The sequence below is a fragment of the Dicentrarchus labrax genome, unplaced genomic scaffold (assembly GCF_905237075.1).
Source record: "Dicentrarchus labrax unplaced genomic scaffold, dlabrax2021, whole genome shotgun sequence".
In the NCBI taxonomy this organism is placed as follows: Eukaryota; Metazoa; Chordata; class Actinopteri; family Moronidae; genus Dicentrarchus; species Dicentrarchus labrax.
Window position 1 is genome coordinate 16755253 of NW_026136721.1, and position 24866 is coordinate 16780118.

Genomic DNA, 24866 nt, shown 5'->3' on the forward strand with positions numbered 1-24866 from the left:
AATGACAAAAAACAGTGAACTAAATCATTATTAACTGCATGCTTCACCCTCAAACAGTAATATACACTTATTGACTAATTGACTTATTTATTTAATACTAAACCTTAACCGATGTTTAATGTATGTTAATGAATGGGCACAGTATTAGTGTGTACAGTAATAGACTATTAGTAGGATGTAAACAGTGCATGTGTATTAGCAGATTAGTGATTTAAATCTTATTTCTTGTCTTTCTAGAAAATGCAGCCCGTTTTCTGCTTTGAGCCAGCGACCTCCAACCTGACCCTGCGGGCCTCTCAGGAGGCGCTGGCCTTTACCCACGACCAGAAGGGGGTCTCTGCCACTGCCACTTAAGTTTAAGAACCCCAGACTGGTGTGCCGTGAGGCAAAGGAAAGGGTGGTGAAGAAGGGAGGCGACCCCACCGATCAGTACAGGGACCACGTCAGACGTTCTGGTGGCTGCTCGGAAACGACATGGGATACGCCGTGAACATCATTGTGTCCCATGAGGGAGAGAGAGACAAAGGGGGCAGTAGTAAGCAGAATGCCCTCATGGTGCACAACCACGCCATCGACAGGCGTAGGATGGTCGAGGGCAGTCCCCAGACCATGAGGGGCCTGGACGACACGCTGGTGGGGTTCGGTGTTCATTGTGACCTGACCTACAAGGCCTATTAAGGTCTGTTTGTTAATTATATTAAAAAGACATCTTAAATATATCATAGATCATTTTTATTCTAACAGAAGACATAGAGATTTCAATGTAGGTGCGTGGTGCTTGTTATTGATGGTAGTGATGGGCAAATTAAGCTTTGGTGAATCGCTGAACTACTTGACCCACATGTCAGATCGACCTCTCTTCTCGGCTGGCTCCATTATGATCCAATACAATCGCAATACCAACAACTCAACAGCAACCACGCACCTACTACTACAACCCACAAATTGTGCATTGCGGTTATAAAGTGTTAAAGGTGCTCAAATTCCAAACCGTCTCAACCTGTCGCCTGTCAGAATCGAGACAAGGCAGTGCCAGTGAATCACCTTATTGGACGCGATCCAGTCAGCTGATTCATTCAGGCAATGAACCAGTTGCAGGATGTTTTATGTCAATTGATTTTTTTCGCAACAAAGCAAGCTTTAAAGCTGTAGTTCTATGGAGTTGTAGTTTAGGGTTTGAAGCACGTATTGAAGCTTCACTGTCGCACTGCCATCATTAGTATTTTGCAGATTTTAATAATTTGATTATATTTGAATTAAAAAAAGGGTTAAAGAGATTAAGGTTTAGAGAGGGAACAACTATAACTAATTGATTAGTGGGTTGACAGAGCAGTGATTACCAAAGTTGTTAATCAGTTAATCATTTAGATCATTTATCAAATAGATCAGATTTAACTGTGCTTTAGATGCTGTTTAAAAACGTGATGAGCCAACTTGGCCCACACGACGCTGAAGTTGGCTTCCGATTCGGCACTTAAGGGGAAAGTTAAGGGGAAATTACCTTATTGTGCAGTGCGACTGTTTGTCCACTGATTGTCTGTTTTTTGTGACACTTCTTGATGTGAAAACGTTTTAGACAGTTTAGGTAAGACATCAGCTTTGCCTGACACCTACGATTGTATCTGTGAGTTTTATTTTATTTGTGAAAATGCTAAAGGGGAGATTTCACCGTTTCTGTTTTACACCAAGACCTCATTAGACCAGTTCCAGATCAAAAACCACTGTACCTAGACCTCTCAAAACTGGACTGGATTGATGTACAGACCCTGAAGATTCATAAAAACACCGTTGAGGGAGGAGAGAGGTCGGCACTGCGTTGATACAGTGCCCAGCTGCAGCACAGCTTCGACCAGCTGACCTCTTGGGCTCACGCTGGTCTACACTTAGACCGTGCCCAGGGAGTACACAGGTAAGTCATAAATCTGTCTGAGGTGTCTGTCGTTTAACACCTGTCTCTGTGTGTCTCTGTGTGTCTCTCTGTATCTCTGTGTCTGTGTGTGTGTGTGTGTGTGAGTGTGTGTGTGTGTGTGTGTGTCTGTGTCTGTGTACGCCCACAGGGGAACTCATTGGGATGGAGTACCTGTTCTCCCAGACGGGCAGACAGGACCTGGACGATCCTGACGCTCCAGGAGGGACTGATGAGGAGGAAGTGGGAGGGGGCAGTGATGGGGGTCGAGGAGATTCGTCTCCTGGAACACCACGGTGCTCTCCTTCAGTCCTCAAACCTTGATAAATTACCTTAATGATGAACTGATTAACAACACTGGTGATCAGTGCTTTGTCAAATCACTGATCAATTAATAATAGTTGTTTTCTCACTTAACCCCTAATCTTTTTAACACCTTTTTAGAATTGATATAATCTAATTAATAAAGTCTATAAAATCCCCAAGCAACCATATTAACCAGTCATTATAGTGCCAATTCTTTCCTATTAAGATTAATTTATATTTTTCATTATTTTTTTACAAAACACAGAATACATTTCAAACTCAGGAATGTAACTCATTATTGTTTATAGTCAAAACATTTTTAAAATGTGGAAAAGGTTTAGATTACATATGAAATGTTACTTTTTGACCACTTTATTTATTCACAATATCTCCTGCTACCACTCTGACCATATTCCCTTCCTCAATGCTCCTCTAGGAAACAATGAACGGTCATCAATGACAGAGAACATATGAACTGAATCATTATTCTCTGTCAGCTTCACGCTCAGAAGGAAATATCACAACTCATCATCGTGGTTAGCGAGACCAAACACTTTAGAAACACATTTCTCAAGTCAGAAACTATAGAAATGATCCCTGAAAGTATAGTCTTAGTGTGATCGAGGGTGAACACAGCAGGTCATTCACAGGACTACCGTTCTCACTCAGGGTTCCTCTCTGCTGTCTCCTCCAGTTTCTGCGTCTTGTCCAATTATATGTGTTTGTGTAAATAAGACAACGTCGCACAGCACATAATGTGCATGTAGGAAATTATAGTTATATATATGTATGTATGTGAAACTGTACAGTACTATTAAAAAGTGCAAGAAGTGACTGCTAAGAGTTGACAGATGTTACGGAGAAAAACAGTGCTACATTATGTGGTTGTTGAGTTAAAGAGTCTGACAGATGTTGGGATGAAGGACCTGCGCTAGCGTTCCTTCTTGCACTGAGGGTGCAGCAGTCTGTTGCTGAAGGAGCTGCTCAGGGACCCCACAGTCTCATGCGGGGGTTGAGAGCTGTTGTCCAGGATTGACGTCAGCTTGGCTAACATCCTTCCCTCACGCACCTTTTCTATGGAGTCTAGAGGGCAGCCCAGGACAGAGCTAGCCTTCCTGACCAGCTTCCCAACAGACTACTGCACATAGGATGGTAGATGTCACCACAGTGTCATAGAATGACTTCAACAGTGTCCTGCACACACCGAAGGACCTCAGTCTCCTTAGCAGGTGGAGACAACTTTGGCCATTCTTGAAAATTGTGGAGGTGAACATTGGTAAGGTATTTGTAAGTTGTCACCATCTCAATGTCCAAACCCTGGATGTTCACCAGTGTAAGCTGGAGTTCTTTCCTACAGAAGTCAACAACCATCTCCTTTGTCTTGCTGGCATTAATGTGAAAGTGGTTTGACTTACACCAGACGACAAAGTCAGCGATGATCTCCCGGTATTCCTGGTCAGTCCCTTCTGATACACATCAGACAATGGCAGTATCATCAGAGAACTTTTGCAGGTGACAGTTGCTTGTGTTGTGTCTGAAGTCTGACGTGTACAGGGTGAAGAGAAAAGGAGCGAGCACTCTACCCTATATGTGCATTAGGTAAATAATGTCATCATCCACCCCAATGCCCAACTGGTAAGCAAACTGCAGGGGTCCAGCTCTGAGCTCACTAGGGGTCACAAGTGGTTCAGTATGATGGTCTTCATCAGGTGAGATGTAAAGGCAACCTGTCTGAAATGGTTTTTGGTACTGGAACCACACAGGAAGTTTTCCACAGGACTGGAAGTCGCTCCAGACTGAGGCTCAGTTTGAAGATGTGCAGAACTACTTCACTGAGCTGATCTGCACAATCTTTAAACAGTCTGGAGCTGATTCCATCCGGGTCCGTGGCCTTTCTTGCCTTGATCTTCCACAGTTCCTTCTTTACCTGGTGAGCTGTTAGGCAGAGGTTGGAGGGGGGAGTTGTAGGTGTTCCCTGTTGAGGGAGATGGGGGGAGAGCTGACTGCCTTATATGAGGCAGCTGCCCTGAAGGAGGAGGAAGGGGTGTGGGATGTCCAGATGGAGTGGCGTGGATGAGTTGCTGAGAGGTCTAAACTCTGGTTGGAGGGGCAGCAGAAACAAATCTGTTAAAAAACTAATTTAGTTCATTTTCCCTATCTCGGTCACCAGACACTACAGCCTTCCCACTGCCTCTGTTAGCAGATATAGTTCAGTCCTCTCCGGACCTCCCTTGTATTGATATGTTGAGGGTGTTGTCATTGATGATCATTCTGAGTGTATTTTGAGACTTACATCCGGCATGTTACCTTCTTTTCTGACTGGACGAGACACAGAAACTGGAGGAGGGTTTTGATGGCAGAGAGGAACCCTGAGTGACATTAACTTTACAGTGCATGGCCTGCTGTGTTCACCTTCAATCACACTAAGACTATACTTTCAGGGATCATTTCTATAGTTTCTGACTTGAGATGTGTTTCTAAAGTGTTTGGTCTCGCTAACCACGATGATGAGTCGTGATATTTCCTTCTGAGCGTGAAGCTGATAGAGAGTATTGATTCAGTTCATATGTTCTCTGTCATTGATGACCGTTCATTGTTTCCTAGAGGAGCATTGAGGAAGGGAATATGATCAGAGTGGTAGTTAATCATGTTAAAAAGTAAATCTGAACAGCTACAAAATAATAGCAGGTAGAGATCATGAAGGGGTGGTTAATGTTTAGTCTTGATTTAATTACTTTTTACTGGTATTTCAAACTTTGACTAAATGTAGTAATTGTAATTTTCTATATTTGTTCTTCTCTTGTATTACTGAAATGAACAATATGTAAAATATTTACTATATTAAAAAGATAAAATTACAGTAAACATGTTAAATTGAAATACTGTCTGCTCTGACAATAATTTTCTTTATGTTTTGTCCTGTGTGACTGCGCCTGTTTGGACAAACCGGGTTGCCAGGTATGAACCTAATGTCTGCGTGAACACAGCGAGCTGCAGCCATGGCAGCAATGAGAGTATCCGCAGAGATAATGTTGGAGTCTGTCCGACCTAAACAGCCTCTGCATCTCCATGACCAGAGACGTAGTCAAACATGGGTAAATGTTGGAGATACATTTGAAAGACGGAGACAGCTTTGTATCAGAAAGGACTTCAGGACTTATGTGGAGCTCGGGGTGGTGTGTCGGTGTGTGGAGATGTTTTTGCTGAACAGAACCGCTGTGAGACGTTAGTGAAAGCATTTTAATATTAGTTAAAATACGGTTTATTTCTCTGATTCACCGGCTGTGTTACCGGCGCTCTCTCTGCTCCTCAGTCCTCATCATTGACAGTATGGTCCTCATCATTGACAGTATATATATATATGGTCCTCACTCATTCAAACAAACCAAAGGAAACTTCTGGGGGTCGCTTTTTTGGAGCACAGACCGCAACCAGACACAGACGTGTACATGGAATAAACCAAGCGAGGACACAGTTAGGAGACTATTATAGTTTGGCCCGTGAACTGTGCCTGATAGCACCAGTTTCACTCATATTTCATATCTATAATCCTTTTGTTCTTTAATAGTATTCAGTATCTGTTTATATCTGTATATTCACTTTCTGCATTGCTTTTACAGTAAGGTCATTACATTGCCTTGAGTTATATTGTAAAACATGTTGAAAATTACTTGAATCCGGAAACTACAATAGCGAGTACTGAAATCTTTGATTACTATATTTTATTATTGTTGTTCTCTTATTATTATAACTTTTATTGTTGCTATCATTAGTTTAGTCATATACTATGTACAATGGGTAGGTTTAAGACATTTTTCACTTATGACTATTGTAACTCGTGTTTTTCACGACCATTATCAATAACTCATCATTTCATTACAATGCTGTCTAATCCCTTTTGTGAGTATGGACATCTGCCTGTGTTGCTCTGTAAATAGGACATTTATACATGATTAATAAAGTAGTTGATGGCTTTTAATGTGATCCTTCTTTCATCAACTCATAACGCTCACCTTTACTGATGGGTTCATTTTAAAGTAATAATTATTACAGCATTATTTTAATAAATACCTCAACTACAAAAACAAACAATATGATATAAACATGAATCAGCTTAAACTTTAATTGTAATAATCGTCGGTATAACATTAATAATGTTTATTTTAAATGTACAAACAGTGAAGTGTTTTGATGACCTGATGATCTACAAAGGGAGAAGGTCTTGAACTGTAGGTTCAGTGTCCTCAACCTGGAAACCCAGGGGAGACAACTTGCTACAATGTTATGAATTTGGACTACAGTACCCATTTTAAACATGTGCCGTCAATCTTACAAATAGATCCTTTAAAACCAAAGTTTTTCTCTATCCCAGTGCTGCCTTTCTCTCCTGTCTGTGTGCTCTCTTTATCACAGCGGTGCTCTCAGAGTCTCGCAGTGATTGGCTGTGCTATGCTGTCTCATTTACATAAACAGATATGACTGGAGGAGACAGCAGAGAGGAACCCTGAGTGAGAAATGTAGTCCTGTGAATGAGCTGCTGTGTTCACCCTCAATCACACTAAGACTATACTTTCAGGGATCATTTCTATAGTTTCTGATTTGAGAAATGTGTTTCTAAAGTGTTTGGTCTCACTAACCACGATGATGAGTCGTGATATTTCCTTCTGAGCGTGAAGCTGACAGAGAATAACGATTCAGTACATATGTTCTCTGTCATTGATGACCGTTCATTGTTCCTTAATGGATCGTTGAGGAAGGGAATATGATCAGAGTGGTGTTGGTTGATATGTCAAAAAATTACATTAATTAAAATTAATTATGAATAATAAGTAACATAATTTGCATGAAGTGATAATGTTGGCAAACCATGAATAGCCTGTTTAACATCGGTTAAAGTTCAGTATTAAATAATTAAGTCAATTAAATGGCCAGTTGACAGGGGGAAATAATGACAGTAATTATGATACTGAACAGTGTATATTACTGTTTGAGTGTGAAGCATGCAGTTAATAATGATTTAGTTCACTGGTTTTTGTCATTGATGATCATTCTCTGAGTGTATTTTGAGACTTGCATCCAGCAGGTTACCTTCTTTTCTGACTGGACGAGACACAGAAACTGGAGGAGGGTTTTGATGGCGGAGAGGAACCCTGAGTGACATTAACTTTACAGTGAATGACCTGCTGTGTTCACCTTCAATCACACTAAGACTATACTTTCAGGGATCATTTCTATAGTTTCTGACTTGAGAAATGTGTTTCTAAAGTGTTTGGTCTCGCTAACCACGATGATGAGTTGTGATATTTCCTTCTGAGCGTGAAGCTGACAGAGAATAATGATTCAGTTCATATGTTCTCTGTCATTGATGACCGTTCATTGTTTCCTAGAGGAGCATTGAGGAAGGGAATATGATCAGAGTGGTAGCAGGAGATATTGTGAATAAATAAAGAAAATAAATTTTTAATCTAAACCTTTTCCACATTTTAAAAATGTGTCTGTTTAAAGTTTTATTGACTATAAACAACAATGAGTTACATTCCTGAGTTTGAAATGTATTCTGTGTTTTGTAAAAAAATAATGAAAAATATAAATTAATCTTAATAGGAAAGAATTGGCACTATAATGACTGGTTAATATGGTTGCTTGGGGATTTTATAGATTTTATTAATTAGATTATATCAATTCTAAAAAAGTGTTAAAAAGATTAAGGTTTAGTGAGAAAACAACTATTATTAATTGATTAGTGATTTGACAGAGCACTAATCACCAATGTTGTTAATCAGTTCATCATTTAGGTCATTTATCAAATAGATCAGTGGCCTAAAGTTGTCTCGTGCAGCCTTTATGGTAAAAAAACAATAAGGCTTTACAGTATCATTAATGTTTATTGGGACATTAGCCATTATCAGATGGAGTTGTTCCCCTGATGTTCATGAGCTCTTCTCTAGTGAAAGAGCTCCGGGTATCACAGCAGAAAACTGAATTTGCAAACAAAACAAGAAAAAACAATGTACACACCGAGGAGACCGTTCGTGGCGCCATCTTGTATTTTAATTTAAAACACTTAAATCAGTAATAATACTAAACCCTTTAATTTCTGGAATACCATCATTTCACATTATATTTCATTTTCTCAATAAACAACCGAACCATGACAGTTGTGTCCATCTCAGTTATTAAAGTTAGAAATCATGAAGCCAGAGGAGCCATCCAACACAACTCTGAGCCAAACAAACTAAATGAGGAACGCTTCACGAATTTGCGTCATCCTTGCGCCTTTCGATTTCAGAGGCTGTTATTGGCTCATGTACAAATGAAACAGGCCAATGGGGTTGTCTTGACCCGCACCCATTGGTCGGTTTCGTTTAGGTGCTGTGCTGTGATTCGACAGCTCGTTGCATAACCCGCCTACCCCACAGCCACGTTCAGGTTTATATTGAGGGAGAATTTTAAAAAAAAAAAAAAAATTTAACGTTAGCGTGGCAAAGTTAAGCCTGTCAGTGTCATTCCTGATCGAGGTGAAATGTGTTATAAATGTGTAATAATATTCCGACTACTGGGTTTACTTGTTGAGACCTAGGATATTGTACTACTACTGTGTGGAGTCGAAATTTGAAGTTTAACTGTGCTTTAGATGCTGTTTAAAAACGTGATGAGCCAACTTGGCTCACACGACGCTGAAGTTGGCTTCCGATTTCCGAGGGGAAATTAACTTATTGTGCAGTGCGACTGTTTGTCCACTGATTGTCTGTTTTTTGTGACACTTCTTGATGTGAAAACGTTTTAGGCATTTTAGGTAAGACATCAGCTTTGCCTGACACCTACGATTGTATCTGTGAAACTTTTATTTTATTTGTGAAAATGCTAAAGGGGAGATTTCACCATTTTTGTTTTACACCAAGACCTCATTACTCACTGTACCTAGACCTCTCAAAACTGGACTGGATTGATGTACAGACCCTGAAGTTTCATAAAAACACCGTTGAGGGAGGAGAGAGGTCGGAGCTGCGTTGATACAGTGCCCAGCTGCAGCACAGCTTCGACCAGCTGACCTCTTGGGCTCACGCTGGTCTACACTTAGACTGTGCCCAGGGAGTACACAGGTAAGTCATAAATCTTTCTGAGGTGTCTGTCGTTTAACACCTGTCTCTGTGTGTCTCTGTGTGTCTCTCTGTATCTCTGTGTCTGTGTGTGTGTGTGTGTGTGTGTGTGTGTGTGTCTGTGTGTGTGTGTGTGTGTGTGTGTGTGTGTGTCTGTCTGTGTACGCCCACAGGGGAACTCATTGGGGTGGAGTACCTGTTCTCCCAGACGGGCAGACAGGACCTGGACGATCCTGACGCTCCAGGAGTGACTGATGAGGAGGAAGTGGGAGGGGGCAGTGATGGGGGGGTTCGAGGAGATTCGTCTCCTCGAACAACACGGTGCTCTCCTTCAGTCCTCAAACCTTAATAAATAACCTAAATGATGAACTGATTAACAACATTGGTGATCAGTGCTCTGTCAAATCCCTAATCAATTAATAATAGTTGTTTCCTCACTAAACCTTAATCTTTTTAACACCTTTTTAGAATTGATATAATCTAATTAATAAAATCTATAAAATCCCCAAGCAACCATATTAACTACTCATTGTAGTGCCAATTCTTTCCTATTAAGATTAATTTATATTTTACACAGAATACATTTCAAACTCAGGAATGTAACTCATTATTGTTTATACTCAATAAAACTTTAAACAGACACATTTCTAAAATGTGGAAAAGGTTTAGATTAAACATGAAATATTTCTTTTTGACCACTTTATTTATTCACAATATCTCCTGCTACCACTCTGATCATATTCCCTTCCTCAATGCTCCTCTAGAAAACAATGAACAGTCATCAATGACAGAGAACATATGAACTGAATCATTATTCTCTGTTAGTTTCACGCTCAGAAGGAAATATCACGACTCATCATCGTGGTTAGCGAGACCAAACACTTTAGAAACACATTTCTCAAGTCAGAAACTATAGAAACGACCCCTGAAAGTATAGTTTTAGTGTGATTGAAGGTGAACACAGCAGGTCATTCACTGTAAAGTTAATGTCACTCAGGGTTCCTCTCTGCCATCAAAACCCTCCTCCAGTTTCTGTGTCTCGTCCAGTCAGAAAAGAAGGTAACCTGCTGGATGCAAGTCTCAAAATACACTCAGAGAATGATCATCAATGACAAAAACCAGTGAACTAAATCATTATTAACTGCATGCTTCACACTCAAACAGTAATATACACTGTTCAGTATCATAATTACTGTCATTATTTCCCCCTGTCAACTGGCCATTTAACTGACTTATTTATTCAATACTATACCTTAACCGATGTTAAACAGGCTATTCATGGTTTGCCAACATTATCACTTCATGCAAAATATATTACATATTATTCATAATAAATTATAAGATTCATTGCAATTAATGTCATTTTTTGACATATTAACCAACACCACTCTGATCATATTCCCTTCCTCAATGCTCCTCTAGGAAACAATGAACGGTCATCAATGACAGAGAACATATGAACTGAATCATTATTCTCTGTCAGCTTTACGCTCAGAAAGAAATATCACAACTCATCATCGTGGTTAGTGAGACCAAACACTTTAGAAACACAATTCTCAAGTCAAAAACTACAGAAATGATCCCTGAAAGTATAGTCTTAGTGAGATTGAGGGTGAACACAGCACGTCATTCACAGGACTACCGTTCTCACTCAGGGTTCCTCTCTGCTGTCTCCTCCAGTCATATGTGTTTATGTAAATGAGACAGCATAGCACAGCCAATCACTGCAAGACTCTGAGAGCACCGCTGTGATAAAGAGAGCACACAGACAGGAGAGAAAGGCAGCACTGGGATAGAGAAAAACTTTGGTTTTAAGTAAAGTAAGAAAAGTTATAAAAAGTTACAATGATTACATTTAGTCAAAGTTAAGACACTACTTTTACTCACTAACTAGAAGAAATATTACAGACCAAGTTTACATTAATGACACTGTAAAATTGGATCTTTCTTCTCATTTGTTTTGGATAGTACAATATAGTCTGCATTATTCCAGGCAGAGAAATGTTCTGATTGGCAGAACTTCTTCACTATTATGTCATTAATTTATGTTTAAAAATACACAAGTTACGTCAATATATATTCAAAATAGAGTTGTTGTTTTTTTACAATGGTAGTTTTGAAACCCAAATGATTACTTTACTCATATTTACAATATATACATCTGTCAACTATGTTTACTAATAATTATGTTGTGTATAAAATGTTAGAAAATATAGTGAAATGGAAGTACCTGGAATCCTACCTTTTTATTTTAATTACATATCAACTACACTAATATATCATTTTTTGTTTAACCAAGTTGTAGAAAACGACTCTGATGATATTCCCTTCCTCAATGCTCCTCTAGGAAACAATGAACGGTCATCAATGAGAGAGAACATATGAACTAAATCATTATTCTCTGTCAGCTTCACGCTCAGAAGGAAACATCACGACTCATCATCATGGTTAGCGAGACCAAACACTTTAGAAACACATTTCTCAAGTCAGAAACTATAGAAATGATCCCTGAAAGTATAGTCTTAATGTGAAGGAGGGTGAACACAGCAGGTCATTCACTGTAAAGTTAATGTCACTCAGGGTTCCTCTCTGCCAACAAAACCCTCCTCCAGTTTCTGTGTCTCCTCCAGTCAGAAAAGAAGGTAACCTGCTGGATGCAAGTCTCAAAATACACTCAGAATGATCATCAATGACAAAAACCAGTGAACTAAATCATTATTAACTGCATGCTTCACACTCAAACAGTAATATACACTGTTCAGTATCATAATTAATGTCATTATTTCCCCCTGTCAACTAACCATTTAATTGACTTATTTATTCAATACTAAACCTTAACCGATGTTAAACACGCTATTCATGGTTTCCCAACATTATCACTCCATGCAAATGATGTTATTTATTGCAAGATTCATTTAAGTTAATGTAATTTTTTGACATATCAACCAACACCACTCTGATCATATTCCTTTCCTCAATGCTCCTCTAGGAAACAATGAACGGTCATCAATGACAGAGAACACATGAAGTGAATCATTATTCTGTGTCAGCTTCACGCTCAGAAAGAAATATCACAACTCATCATCGTGGTTAACGAGACCAAACACTCTAGAAACACATTTCTCAAGTCAGACACTATAGAAATAATCCCTGAAAGTATAGTCTTAAACCAATTGAGGGTGAACACAGCAGGTCATCCACAGGACTACCGTTCTCACTCAGGGTTCCTCTCTGCTGTCTCCTCCAGTTGCCGTGTGACAACATAACACAGCCAATCACTGTACTGACTGACTGACTGTGACAGCACACAGATAGAGGTGATCATCAATGACAAAAAACAGTGAACTAAATCATTATTAACTGCATGCTTCACACTCAAACAGTAATATACACTGTTAAGTATCATAATTACTGTCATTATTTCCCCCTGTCAACTGGCCATTTAACTGACTTATTTATTTAATACAAAACCTTAACCGATGTTTAATGTATGTTAATGAATGGGCACAGTATTACTGTGTACAGTAATAGACTATTAGTAGGATGTAAACAGTGCATGTGTATTAGCAGATTAGTGATTTAAATCTTATTTCTTGTCTTTCTAGAAAATGCAGCCCATTTTCTGCTTTGAGCCAGCGACCTCCAACCTGACCCTGCGGGCCTCTCAGGAGGCGCTGGCCTTTACCCACGACCAGAAGGGGGTCTCTGCCACTGCCACTTAAGTTTAAGAACCCCAAACTGGTGCGCCGTGAGGCAAAGGACAGGGTGGTGAAGTAGGCAGGCGACCCCACCGATCAGTACGGGGACCACGTCAGACGTTCCGGTGGCTGCTCGGAAACGACTTGGGATACACCGTGAACATCATTGTGTCCCACGAGGGAGAGAGAGACAAAGGGGGCAGTAGTAAGCAGAATGCCCTCATGGTGCACAACCACGCCATCGACAGGCGTAGGATGGTCGAGGGCAGTCCCCAGACCACGAGGGGCCTGGACGACACGCTGGTGGGGTTCGGTGTTCATTGTGACCTGACCTACAAGGCCTATTAAGGTCTGTTTGTTAATTATATTAAAAAGACATATTAAATATATCATAGATCATTTTTATTCTAACAGAAGACATAGACTTTAATGTAGGTGTGTGGTGCTTGTTATTGATGGTAGTGATGGGCAAATTAAGCTTTGGTGAATCGCTGAACCACTTGACCCACATGTCAGAACGACCTCTCTTCTTGGCTGGCTCCATTATGATCCAATACAAACGCAATACCAACAACTCAACAGCAACAACGCACCTACTACTACAACCCACAAATTATGCATTGTTTAGAGCGGTTATAAAGTGTTAAAGGTGCTCAAATTCCAAACCGTCTCAACCTGTCGCCTGTCAGAATCGAGACAAGGCAGTGCCAGTGAATCACCTTATTGGACGCGATCCAGTCAGCTGATTCATTCAGGCAATGAACCAGTTGCAGGATGTTTTATGTCATTTGATTTTTTTCGCAACAAAGCAAGCTTTAGAGCTGTAGTTCTATGGAGTTGTAGTTCAGCTTCACTGTCGCACTGCCATCATTATTATTTTGCAGATTTTAATAATTTGATTATATTTGAATTTAAAAAAGGGTTAAAGAGATTAAGGTTTAGAGAGGGAACAACTATAACTAATTGATTAGTGGGTTGACAGAGCAGTGATTACCAAAGTTGTTAATCAGTTAATCATTTAGATCATTTATCAAATAGATCAGTGGCCTAAAATGATCTCATGAAGCCTTTATTATAAAATAAAAAATAAGTCTTTATAGTAAAATGAATGTTTATTGAGACTTTAACAGCCTTTATTCTTCCAGTCAGTGAGAGGAATGAGTATTTTACTTTGATACAAGCTTTTTCTTAATCATCACTCAGTTCTGCTGTTCTCCTCTATCTGTGTGCTGTCACAGTCAGTCAGTCAGTACAGTGATTGGCCGTGTTATGTTGTCACACAGCAACTGGAGGAGACAGCAGAGAGGAACCCTGAGTGAGAACGGTAGTCCTGTGAATCACCTGCTGTGTTCACCCTCAATCACATTAAGACTATACTTTCAGGGATCATTTCTATAGTTTCTGACTTGAGAAATGTGTTTCTAAAGTGTTTGGTCTCGCTAACCACGATGATGAGTCGTGATATTTCCTTCTGAGCGTGAAGCTGACACAGAATAATGATTCAGTTCATATGTTCTCTGTCATTGATGACCGTTCATTGTTTCCTAGAGGAGCATTGAGGAAGGGAATATGATCAGAGTGGTAGCAGGAGATATTGTGAATAAAGTACGTGGTCAAAAAGAAATGTTTCATGTTTAATCTAAACCTTTTCCACATTTTAAAAATGTGTCTGTTCAAAATTTTATTGACTAAAAACAATAATGAGTTACATTCCTGAGTTTGAAATGTATTCTGTGTAAAATATAAATTAATCTTAATAGGAAAGAATTGGCACTACAATGAGTAGTTAATATGGTTGCTTGGGGATTTTATAGATTTTATTAATTAGATTATATCAATTCTAAAAAGGTGTTAAAAAGATTAAGGTTTAGTGAGGAAACAACTATTATTAATTGATTAGTGATTTGACAGAGCAGTGATCACCAATGTTGTTAATCAGTTCATCATTTAGGTCATTTATCAAGGTTTGAGGACTGAAGGAGAGCACCGTGTTGTTCGAGGAGACGAATCTCCTCGAACCCCCCATCACTGCCCCCTCCCACTTCCTCCTCATCAGTCACTCCTGGAGCGTCAGGATCGTCCAGGTCCTGTCTGCCCGTCTGGGAGAACAGGTACTCCACCCCAATGAGTTCCCCTGTGGGCGTACACAGACACACACACACACACACACACACACACACACACAGAGAGAGAGAGAGAGACACACAGAGGCACACAGAGACACACAGAGACAGGTGTTAAACGACAGACACCTCAGACAGATTTTTGACTTACCTGTGTACTCCCTGGGCACGGTCTACGTGTAGACCAGCGTGAGCCCAAGAGGTCAGCTGGTTGAAGCTGTGCTGCAGCTGGGCACTGTATCAACGCAGCGCCGACCTCTCTCCTCCCTCAACGGTGTTTTTATGAATCTTCAGGGTCTGTACATCAATCCAGTCCAGTTTTGAGAGGTCTAGGTACAGTGGTTTTTGATCTGGAACTGGTCTAATGAGGTCTTGGTGTAAAACAAAAACGGTGAAATCTCCCCTTTAGCATTTTCACAAATAAAATAAAAGTTTCACAGATACAATCGTAGGTGACAGGCAAAGCTGATGTCTTACCTAAACTGTCTAAAACGTTTTCACATCAAGAAGTGTTACAAAAAACAGACAATCAGTGGACAAACAGTCGCACTGCACAATAAGTTAATTTCCCCTTAACTTTCCCCTTAAGTGCCGAATCGGAAGCCAACTTCAGCGTCGTGTGAGCCAAGTTGGCTCATCACGTTTTTAAACAGCATCTAAAGCACAGTTAAACTTCAAATTTCGACTCCACACAGTAGCAGTACAATATCCTAGGTCTCAACAAGTAAACCCAGTAGTCGGAATATTATTACACATTTATAACACATTTCACCTCGATCAGGAATGACACTGACAGGCTTAACTTTGCCACGCTAACGTTAAATTGGCTCGCTATTTCACTGCTGACTGATTATTTTCTTATATATTAGCTAACTTTTCGCTGTAGCACATACTTTTACAAACAATAAAGTTGGTCTTACCTACATGTCCGTCCGCTCAATGATAATGACACTGAACGTGGCTGTGGGGTAGGCGGGTTATGCAACGAGCTGTCGAATCACAGCACAGCACCTAAATGAAACCGACCAATGGGTGCGGGTCAAGACAACCCCATTGGCCTGTTTCATTTGTACATGAGCCAATAACAGCCTCTGAAATCGATAGGCGCAAGGATGACGCAAATTCGTGAAGCGTTTCTCATTTAGATTGTTCGGCTCAGAGTTGTGTTGGATGGCTCCTCTGGCTTCATGATTTCTAACTTTAATAACTGAGATGGACACAACTGTCACGGTTCGGTTGTTTATTGAGAAAATGAAACATAATGTGAAATGATGGTATTCCAGAAATTAAAGGGTTTAGTATTATTACTGATTTAAGTGTTTTAAATTAAAATACAAGATGGCGCCACGAACGGTCTCCTCAGTGTGTACATTGTTTTTTCTTGTTTTGTTTCCAATTCAGTTTTCTGCTGTGATACCCGGAGCTCTTTCACTAGAGAAGAGCTCATGAACATCAGAGGAACAACTCCATCTGATAATGGCTAATGTCCCAATAAACATTAATGATACTGTAAAGTCTTATTGTTTTTTTACCATAAAGGCTGCCTGAGACAACTTTAGGCCACTGATCTATTTGATAAATGACCTAAATGATGAACTGATTAACAACATTGGTGATCAGTGCTCTGTCAAATCACTAATCAATTAATAATAGTTGTTTTCTCACTAAACCTTAATCTTTTTAACACTTTTTTAGAATTGATATAATCTAATTAATAAAATCTATAAAATCCCCAAGCAACCATATTAACTACTCATTGTAGTGTCAATTCTTTCCTATTAAGATTCATTTATATTTTTTCATTATTTTTTTTACAAAACACAGAATACATTTCAAACTCAGGAATGTAACTCATTATTGTTTATAGTCAATAAAACTTTAAACAGACACATTTTTTAAATGTGGAAAAGGTTTAGATTAAACATGAAATAATTCTTTTTGACCACTTTATTTATTCACAATATCTCCTGCTACCACTCTGATCATATTCCCTTCCTCAATGCTCCTCTAGGAAACAATGAACGGTCATCAATGACAGAGAACATATGAACTGAATCATTATTCTCTGTCAGCTTCACGCTCAGAAGGAAATATCACGACTCATCATCGTGGTTAGCGAGACCAAACACTTTAGAAACACATTTCTCAAGTCAGAAACTATAGAAATGATCCCTGAAAGTATAGTCTTAGTGTGATTGAGGGTGAACACAGCATGTCATTCACAGGACTACCGTTCTCACTCAGGGTTCCTCTCTGCTGTCTCCTCCAGTTTCTGTCTCCTCCAGTCATATCTGTTTATGTAAATGAGACAGCATAGCACAGCCAATCACTGCGAGACTCTGAGAGCACCGCTGTGATAAAGAGAGCACACAGACAGGAGAGAAAGGCAGCACTGGGATAGAGAAAAACTTTGGTTTTAAAGGATCTATTTGTAAGATTGACAGCACATGTTTAAAATGGGTACTGTAGTCCAAATTCATAACATTGTAGCAAGTTGTCTCCCCTGGGTTTCCAGGTTGAGGACACTGAACCTACAGTTCAAGACCTTCTCCCTTTGTAGATCATCAGGTCATCAAAACACTTCACTGTTTGTACATTTAAAATAAACATTATTAATGTTATACCGACGATTATTACAATTAGAGTTTAAGCTGATTCATGTTTATATCATATTGTTTGTTTTTGTAGTTGAGGTATTTATTAAAATAATGCTGTAATAATTATTACTTTAAAATGAACCCATCAGTAAAGGTGAGCGTTATGAGTTGATGAAAGAAGGATCACATTAAAAGCCATCAACTACTTTATTAATCATGTATAAATGTCCTATTTACAGAGCATCACAGGCAGATGTCCATACTCACAAAAGGGATTAGACAGCATTGTAATGAAATGATGAGTTATTGATAATGGTCGTGAAAAACACGAGTTACAATAGTCATAAGTGAAAAATGTCTTAAACCTACCCATTGTACATAGTATATGACTAAACTAATGATAGCAACAATAAAAGTTATAATAATAATAGAGCAACAATAATAAAATATAGTAATCAAAGATTTCAGTACTCGCTATTGTAGTTTCCAGATTCAAGTAATTTTCACCATAATGTTTTACAATATAACTCAAGGCAATGTAATGACCTTACTGTAAAAGTAATGCAGAAAGTGAGAATATGGATATAAACAGTTACTGAATACAATAAAGAACAAAAGGATTATAGAGTGACTGTAGCTACAGGTTCGAGGCTCTGACTCCAGTAGAAATTGCTGTTCATCAGTCTGTCTGGAAGACGGCAGCGTTGAGAATAATTAGACAGAAATTGTGGTGTTGTACTGTGCTGTGGACTAGTTCTTAGCAAAGAGCTGATGTAGGAAAGAAACAGGTGGAGAATAAGACCACCCTCTCCTCTTTAGGTCTCCACTAGATTATATAAATAAGATACATTATATTGTGCAGCAAGCACCTTAATATGGCCTAAAAACAATCCAACTCACTGTTTGCTTCCATCAGGTTTCGTCCGGTCTGATTGGTCCTTATGGTCGTTGTAGTCCAGGGCTGTGAGCAGGGTTCTGGCCTCAAAGGCTGCAGAGCTAAATCATACATCAGTGTGTGATTCTGCACAGACTCAAGATCAGCTGGAGATCTGTGAAAACATACAGTCATGGGCATTTATCTAGCTTTTTATTCTCATTGTTCAAAAACAAACACACAAATGAGTTCAGGTACTTATGAACTCACTTCAGCCATTGCTTGTTCCTGATAATGTCTGTCAGAGCCTCATGAGCCTCCTATGAGCCAGTACTGTGTCCCATTGTGTTAATGCAGTCATGTTGTGTTCCTTTGTCATATGGTGAGCAGTCCCAGCCACAGCTCCTGGAAAAATAAATAAACATAAACCCTTTCTGCCATGAAGTTGATCATTTCATCTGAGTTTATGACTTCCTGTGTTGATGAATAAATATGCTTGTTGTTGCATTCATCTACAAAATCATTGACTAAAAGCAGCTGGTCTGTACACTTTAGATTACAGATGGTTTCTATAGGATAACATAGATAAATAGCTAGCAGCTAGGGATGGGCATGAGTTATGTTACTCTATATACTATAAATCACATTTGCCAATTGAGTCAATCTACAGTCATAATTGTGTTTCTGTTGTATATTCCTGTCAAGGTAGTAAACAGGGCGGTCCGTCCCATACACTCCTCTGTGTGCCTGATAGCGGTCCAACTGCTCCACAGTCCGCATGCAATATGAGTGAAACTGGTGCTATCAGGCACAGTTCACGGGCCAAACTATAATAGTCTCCTAACTGTGTCCTCGCTTGGTTTATTCCATGTACACGTCTGTGTCTGGTTGCGGTCTGTGCTCCAAAAAAGCGACCCCCAGAAGTTTCCTTTGGTTTGTTTGAATGAGTGAGGACCATATATATATATACTGTCAATGATGAGGACCATACTGTCAATGATGAGGACTGAGGAGCAGAGAGAGCGCCGGTAACACAGCCGATGAATCAGAGAAATAAACCGTATTTTAACTAATATTAAAATGCTTTCACTAACGTCTCACAGCGGTTCTGTTCAGCAAAAACATCTCCACACACCGACACACCACCCCGAGCTCCACATAAGTCCTGAAGTCCTTTCTGATACAAAGCTGTCTCCATCTTTCAAATGTATCTCCAACATTTACCCATGTTTGACTACGTCTCTGGTCATGGAGATGCAGAGGCTGTTTAGGTCGGACAGACTCCAACATTATCTCTGCGGATACTCTCATTGCTGCCATGGCTGCAGCTCGCTGTGTTCACGCAGACATTAGGTTCATACCTGGCAACCCGGTTTGTCCAAACAGGCGCAGTCACACAGGACAAAACATAAAGAAAATTATTGTCAGAGCAGACAGTATTTCAATTTAACATGTTTACTGTAATTTTATCTTTTTAATATAGTAAATATTTTACATATTGTTCATTTCAGTAATATAAGAGAAGAACAAATATAGAAAATTACAATTACCACATTTAGTCAAAGTTTGAAAAGTAATTAAATCAAGATTAAACATTAACCACCCCTTCATGATCTATACCTGCTATTATAATGTAACAGTTCAGATTTACTTTTTAACATGATTAACTACCACTCTGATCATATTCCCTTCCTCAATGCTCCTCTAGGAAACAATGAACGGTCATCAATGACAGAGAACATATGAACTGAATCATTATTCTCTGTCAGCTTCACGCTCAGAAGGAAATATCACGACTCATCATCGTGGTTAGCGAGACCAAACACTTTAGAAACACATTTCTCAAGTCAGAAACTATAGAAATGATCCCTGAAAGTATAGTCTTAGTGAGATTGAGGGTGAACACAGCATGTCATTCACAGGACTACCGTTCTCACTCAGGGTTCCTCTCTGCTGTCTCCTCCAGTCATATCTGTTTATGTAAATGAGACAGCATAGCACAGCCAATCACTGCGAGACTGAGAGCACCGCTGTGATAAAGAGAGCACACAGACAGGAGAGAAAGGCAGCACTGAAATAGAGAAAAACTTTGGTTTTAAGTAAAGTAAGAAAAGTTATAAAAAGTTACAATGATTACATTTAGTCAAAGTTAAGACACTACTTTTACTCACTAACTAGAAGAAATATTACAGACCAAGTTTACATTAATGACACTGTAAAATTGGATCGTTCTTCTCATTTGTTTTGGATAGTACAATATAGTCTGCATTATTCCAGGCAGAGAAATGTTCTGATTGGCAGAACCTCTACACTATTATGTCATTAATTTATGTTTAAAAATACACAAGTTACGTCAATATATATTCAAAATAGAGTTGTTGTTTTTTTACAATGGTAGTTTTGAAACCACAATGATTACTTTACTCATATTTACAATATATACATCTGTCAACTATGTTTACTAATAATTATGTTGTGTATAAAATGTTAGAAAATATAGTGAAATGGAAGTACCTGGAAGTTACACTGGAATTCTACCTTCTAATCTTAATTCTATATCAACTACACTAATATATCATAATTTTTAATTTAACCAAGTTGTAGAAAACCACTCTGATCATATTCCTTTCCTCAATGCTCCTCTAGGAAACAATGAACGGTCATCAATGGCAGAGAACATATGAACTGAATCATTATTCTCTGTCAGCTTCACGCTCAGAAGGAAACATCACGACTCATCATCGTGGTTAGCGAGACCAAACACTTTAGAAACACATTTCTCAAGTCAGAAACTATAGAAATGATCCCTGAAAGTATAGTCTTAATGTGAAGGAGGGTGAACACAGCAGGTCATTCACTGTAAAGTTAATGTCACTCAGGGTTCCTCTCTGCCAACAAAACCCTCCTCCAGTTTCTGTGTCTCGTCCAGTCAGAAAAGAAGGTAACCTGCTGGATGCAAGTATCAAAATACACTCAGAATGATCATCAATGACAAAAACCAGTGAACTAAATCATTATTAACTGCATGCTTCACACTCAAACAGTAATATACACTGTTCAGTATCATAATTAATGTCATTATTTCCCCCTGTCAACTGGCCATTTAATTGACTTATTTATTCAATACTAAACCTTAACCGATGTTAAACACGCTATTCATGGTTTCCCAACATTATCACTCCATGCAAATGATGTTATTTATTGCAAGATTCATTTAAATTCATGTAATTTTTTGACATATCAACCAACACCACTCTGATCATATTCCCTTCCTCATTGCTCCTCTAGGAAACAATGAACGGTCATCAATGAGAGAGAACACATGAAGTGAATCATTATTCTGTGTCAGCTTCACGCTCAGAAAGAAATATCACGACTCATCATGGTGGTTAACGACACCAAACACTCTAGAAACACATTTCTCAAGTCAGAAACTATAGAAATAATCCCTGAAAGTATAGTCTTAAATCAATTGAGGGTGAACACAGCAGGTCATCCACAGGACTACCGTTCTCACTCAGGGTTCCTCTCTGCTGTCTCCTCCAGTTGCCGTGTGACAACATAACACAGCCAATCACTGTACTGACTGACTGACTGTGACAGCACACAGATAGAGGTGATCATCAATGACAAAAAACAGTGAACTAAATCATTATTAACTGCATGCTTCACACTCAAACAGTAATATACACTGTTCAGTATCATAATTACTGTCATTATTTCCCCCTGTCAACTGGCCATTTAACTGACTTATTTATTTAATACTAAACCTTAACCGATGTTTAACGTATGTTAATGAATGGGCACAGTATTACTGTGTACAGTAATAGACTATTAGTAGGATGTAAACAGTGCATGTGTATTAGCAGATTAGTGATTTAAATCTTATTTCTTGTCTTTCTAGAAAATGCAGCCCGTTTTCTGCTTTGAGCCAGCGACCTCCAACCTGACCCTGCGGGCCTCTCAGGAGGCGCTGGCCTTTACCCACGACCAGAAGGGGGTCTCTGCCACTGCCACTTAAGTTTAAGAACCCCAAACTGGTGCGCTGTGAGGCAAAGGACAGGGTGGTGAAGTAGGCAGGCGACCCCACCGATCAGTACGGGGACCACGTCAGACGTTCCGGTGGCTGCTCGGAAACGACTTGGGATACGCCGTGAACATCATTGTGTCCCACGAGGGAGAGAGAGACAAAGGGGGCAGTAGTAAGCAGAATGCCCTCATGGTGCACAACCACGCCATCGACAGGCGTAGGATGGTCGAGGGCAGTCCCCAGACCACGAGGGGCCTGGACGACACGCTGGTGGGGTTCGGTGTTCATTGTGACCTGACCTACAAGGCCTATTAAGGTCTGTTTGTTAATTATATTAAAAAGACATATTAAATATATCATAGATAATTTTTATTCTAACAGAAGACATAGACTTTAATGTAGGTGTGTGGTGCTTGTTATTGATGGTAGTGATGGGCAAATTAAGCTTTGGTGAATCGCTGAACCACTTGACCCACATGTCAGAACGACCTCTCTTCTTGGCTGGCTCCATTATGATCCAATACAAACGCAATACCAACTCAACAGCAACAACGCACCTACTACTACAACCCATAAATTGTGCATTGTTTAGAGCGGTTATAAAGTGTTAAAGGTGCTCAAATTCCAAACCGTCTCAACCTGTCGCCTGTCAGAATCGAGACAAGGCAGTGCCAGTGAATCACCTTATTGGACGCGATCCAGTCAGCTGATTCATTCAGGCAATGAACCAGTTGCCGGATGTTTTATGTCATTTGATTTTTTTTTCACAACAAAGCAAGCTTTAAAGCTGTAGTTCTATGGAGTTGTAGTTCAGCTTCAGTGTCGCACTGCCATCATTATTATATTGCAGATTTTAATAATTTGATTATATTTAAATTTAAAAAAAGGGTTAAAGAGATTAAGGTTTAGAGAGGGAACAACTATAATTGATTAGTGGGTTGACAGAGCAGTGATTACCAAAGTTGTTAATCAGTTAATCATTTAGATCATTTATCAAATAGATCAGTGGCCTAAAATGATCTCATGCAGCCTTTATTGTAAAATAAAAAATAAGTCTTTATAGTAAAATGAATGCTTATTGAGATTTTAACAGCCTTTCTTCTTCCAGTCAGTGAGAGGAATGAGTATTTTACTTTGATACAAGCTTTTTCTTAATCATCACTCAGTTCTGCTGTTCTCCTCTATCTGTGTGCTGTCACAGTCAGTCAGTCAGTCAGTACAGTGATTGGCCGTGTTATGTTGTCACACAGCAACTGGAGGAGACAGCAGAGAACAACCCTGAGTGAGAACGGTAGTCCTGTGAATCACCTGCTGTGTTCACCCTCAATCACATTAAGACTATACTTTCAGGGATCATTTCTATAGTTTCTGACTTGAGAAATGTGTTTCTAAAGTGTTTGGTCTCGCTAACCACGATGATGAGTCGTGATATTTCCTTCTGAGCGTGAAGCTGACACAGAATAATGATTCAGTTCATATGTTCTCTGTCATTGATGACCGTTCATTGTTTCCTAGAGGAGCATTGAGGAAGGGAATATGATCAGAGTGGTAGCAGGAGATATTGTGAATAAAGTACGTGGTCAAAAAGAAATGTTTCATGTTTAATCTAAACCTTTTCCACATTTTAAAAATGTGTCTGTTTAAAGTTTTATTGACTATAAACAATAATGAGTTACATTCCTGAGTTTGAAATGTATTCTGTGTAAAATATAAATTAATCTTAATAGGAAAGAATTGGCACTACAATGAGTAGTTAATATGGTTGCTTGGGGATTTTATAGATTTTATTAATTAGATTATATCAATTCTAAAAAGGTGTTAAAAAGATTAAGGTTTAGTGAGGAAACAACTATTATTAATTGATTAGTGATTTGACAGAGCACTGATCACCAATGTTGTTAATCAGTTCATCATTAAGGTAATTTATCAAGGTTTGAGGACTGAAGGAGAGCACCGTGTTGTTCGAGGAGACGAATCTCCTCGAACCCCCCATCACTGCCCCCTCCCACTTCCTCCTCATCAGTCACTCCTGGAGCGCCAGGATCGTCCAGGTCCTGTCTGCCCGTCTGGGAGAACAGGTACTCCACCCCAATGAGTTCCCCTGTGGGCGTACACAGACACACAGACACACAGACACACACACACACACAGAGAGAGAGAGACACACACAGAGGCACACAGAGACACACAGAGACAGGTGTTAAACGACAGACACCTCAGACAGATTTTTGA

General features: G+C 39.4%; 1 protein-coding gene and 14 non-coding genes across 15 annotated transcripts in view; 5 read left to right on the forward strand and 10 right to left on the reverse strand.

Annotated features, from left to right (window-relative positions):
* Window positions 1-2609: 2609 nt before the first annotated feature.
* LOC127355647 (small nucleolar RNA U3) lies at window positions 2610-2825 on the reverse strand. Its single transcript, XR_007881794.1, has one exon. It is a non-coding gene; the product is annotated as a small nucleolar RNA U3 (small nucleolar RNA).
* Window positions 2826-4637: 1812 nt separating this feature from the next.
* On the forward strand, window positions 4638-4851 carry LOC127355661 (small nucleolar RNA U3). The gene has a single exon (XR_007881808.1). It is a non-coding gene; the product is annotated as a small nucleolar RNA U3 (small nucleolar RNA).
* A 1921-nt stretch (window positions 4852-6772) lies between these two features.
* On the forward strand, window positions 6773-6988 carry LOC127355668 (small nucleolar RNA U3). Its single transcript, XR_007881815.1, has one exon. It is a non-coding gene; the product is annotated as a small nucleolar RNA U3 (small nucleolar RNA).
* Window positions 6989-7418: 430 nt separating this feature from the next.
* LOC127355683 (small nucleolar RNA U3) lies at window positions 7419-7634 on the forward strand. The gene has a single exon (XR_007881829.1). It is a non-coding gene; the product is annotated as a small nucleolar RNA U3 (small nucleolar RNA).
* Window positions 7635-10037: 2403 nt separating this feature from the next.
* LOC127355675 (small nucleolar RNA U3) lies at window positions 10038-10253 on the reverse strand. The gene has a single exon (XR_007881822.1). It is a non-coding gene; the product is annotated as a small nucleolar RNA U3 (small nucleolar RNA).
* Window positions 10254-10695: 442 nt separating this feature from the next.
* LOC127355664 (small nucleolar RNA U3) lies at window positions 10696-10911 on the reverse strand. Its single transcript, XR_007881811.1, has one exon. It is a non-coding gene; the product is annotated as a small nucleolar RNA U3 (small nucleolar RNA).
* Window positions 10912-11620: 709 nt separating this feature from the next.
* Window positions 11621-11836, reverse strand: LOC127355674 (small nucleolar RNA U3). The gene has a single exon (XR_007881821.1). It is a non-coding gene; the product is annotated as a small nucleolar RNA U3 (small nucleolar RNA).
* A 426-nt stretch (window positions 11837-12262) lies between these two features.
* LOC127355662 (small nucleolar RNA U3) lies at window positions 12263-12478 on the reverse strand. The gene has a single exon (XR_007881809.1). It is a non-coding gene; the product is annotated as a small nucleolar RNA U3 (small nucleolar RNA).
* A 1899-nt stretch (window positions 12479-14377) lies between these two features.
* Window positions 14378-14593, forward strand: LOC127355651 (small nucleolar RNA U3). Its single transcript, XR_007881798.1, has one exon. It is a non-coding gene; the product is annotated as a small nucleolar RNA U3 (small nucleolar RNA).
* Window positions 14594-17105: 2512 nt separating this feature from the next.
* LOC127355648 (small nucleolar RNA U3) lies at window positions 17106-17321 on the reverse strand. The gene has a single exon (XR_007881795.1). It is a non-coding gene; the product is annotated as a small nucleolar RNA U3 (small nucleolar RNA).
* micu3a (mitochondrial calcium uptake family, member 3a) overlaps window positions 17108-24866 on the reverse strand; it is a 47008-nt gene continuing 39249 nt past the window's right edge. Inside the window, exons 16-19 of the transcript XR_007881637.1 lie at window positions 19699-19965; window positions 18875-19009; window positions 18631-18779; window positions 17108-17424 (exon numbers count right to left, since the gene is read on the reverse strand). The gene's annotated coding sequence lies outside the window, so the exon portion shown is untranslated. The remainder of the gene's footprint in view (window positions 17425-18630; window positions 18780-18874; window positions 19010-19698; window positions 19966-24866) is intronic.
* LOC127355649 (small nucleolar RNA U3) lies at window positions 20274-20489 on the reverse strand. Its single transcript, XR_007881796.1, has one exon. It is a non-coding gene; the product is annotated as a small nucleolar RNA U3 (small nucleolar RNA).
* Window positions 21212-21427, reverse strand: LOC127355669 (small nucleolar RNA U3). The gene has a single exon (XR_007881816.1). It is a non-coding gene; the product is annotated as a small nucleolar RNA U3 (small nucleolar RNA).
* Window positions 21854-22069, reverse strand: LOC127355673 (small nucleolar RNA U3). The gene has a single exon (XR_007881820.1). It is a non-coding gene; the product is annotated as a small nucleolar RNA U3 (small nucleolar RNA).
* Window positions 23969-24184, forward strand: LOC127355652 (small nucleolar RNA U3). Its single transcript, XR_007881799.1, has one exon. It is a non-coding gene; the product is annotated as a small nucleolar RNA U3 (small nucleolar RNA).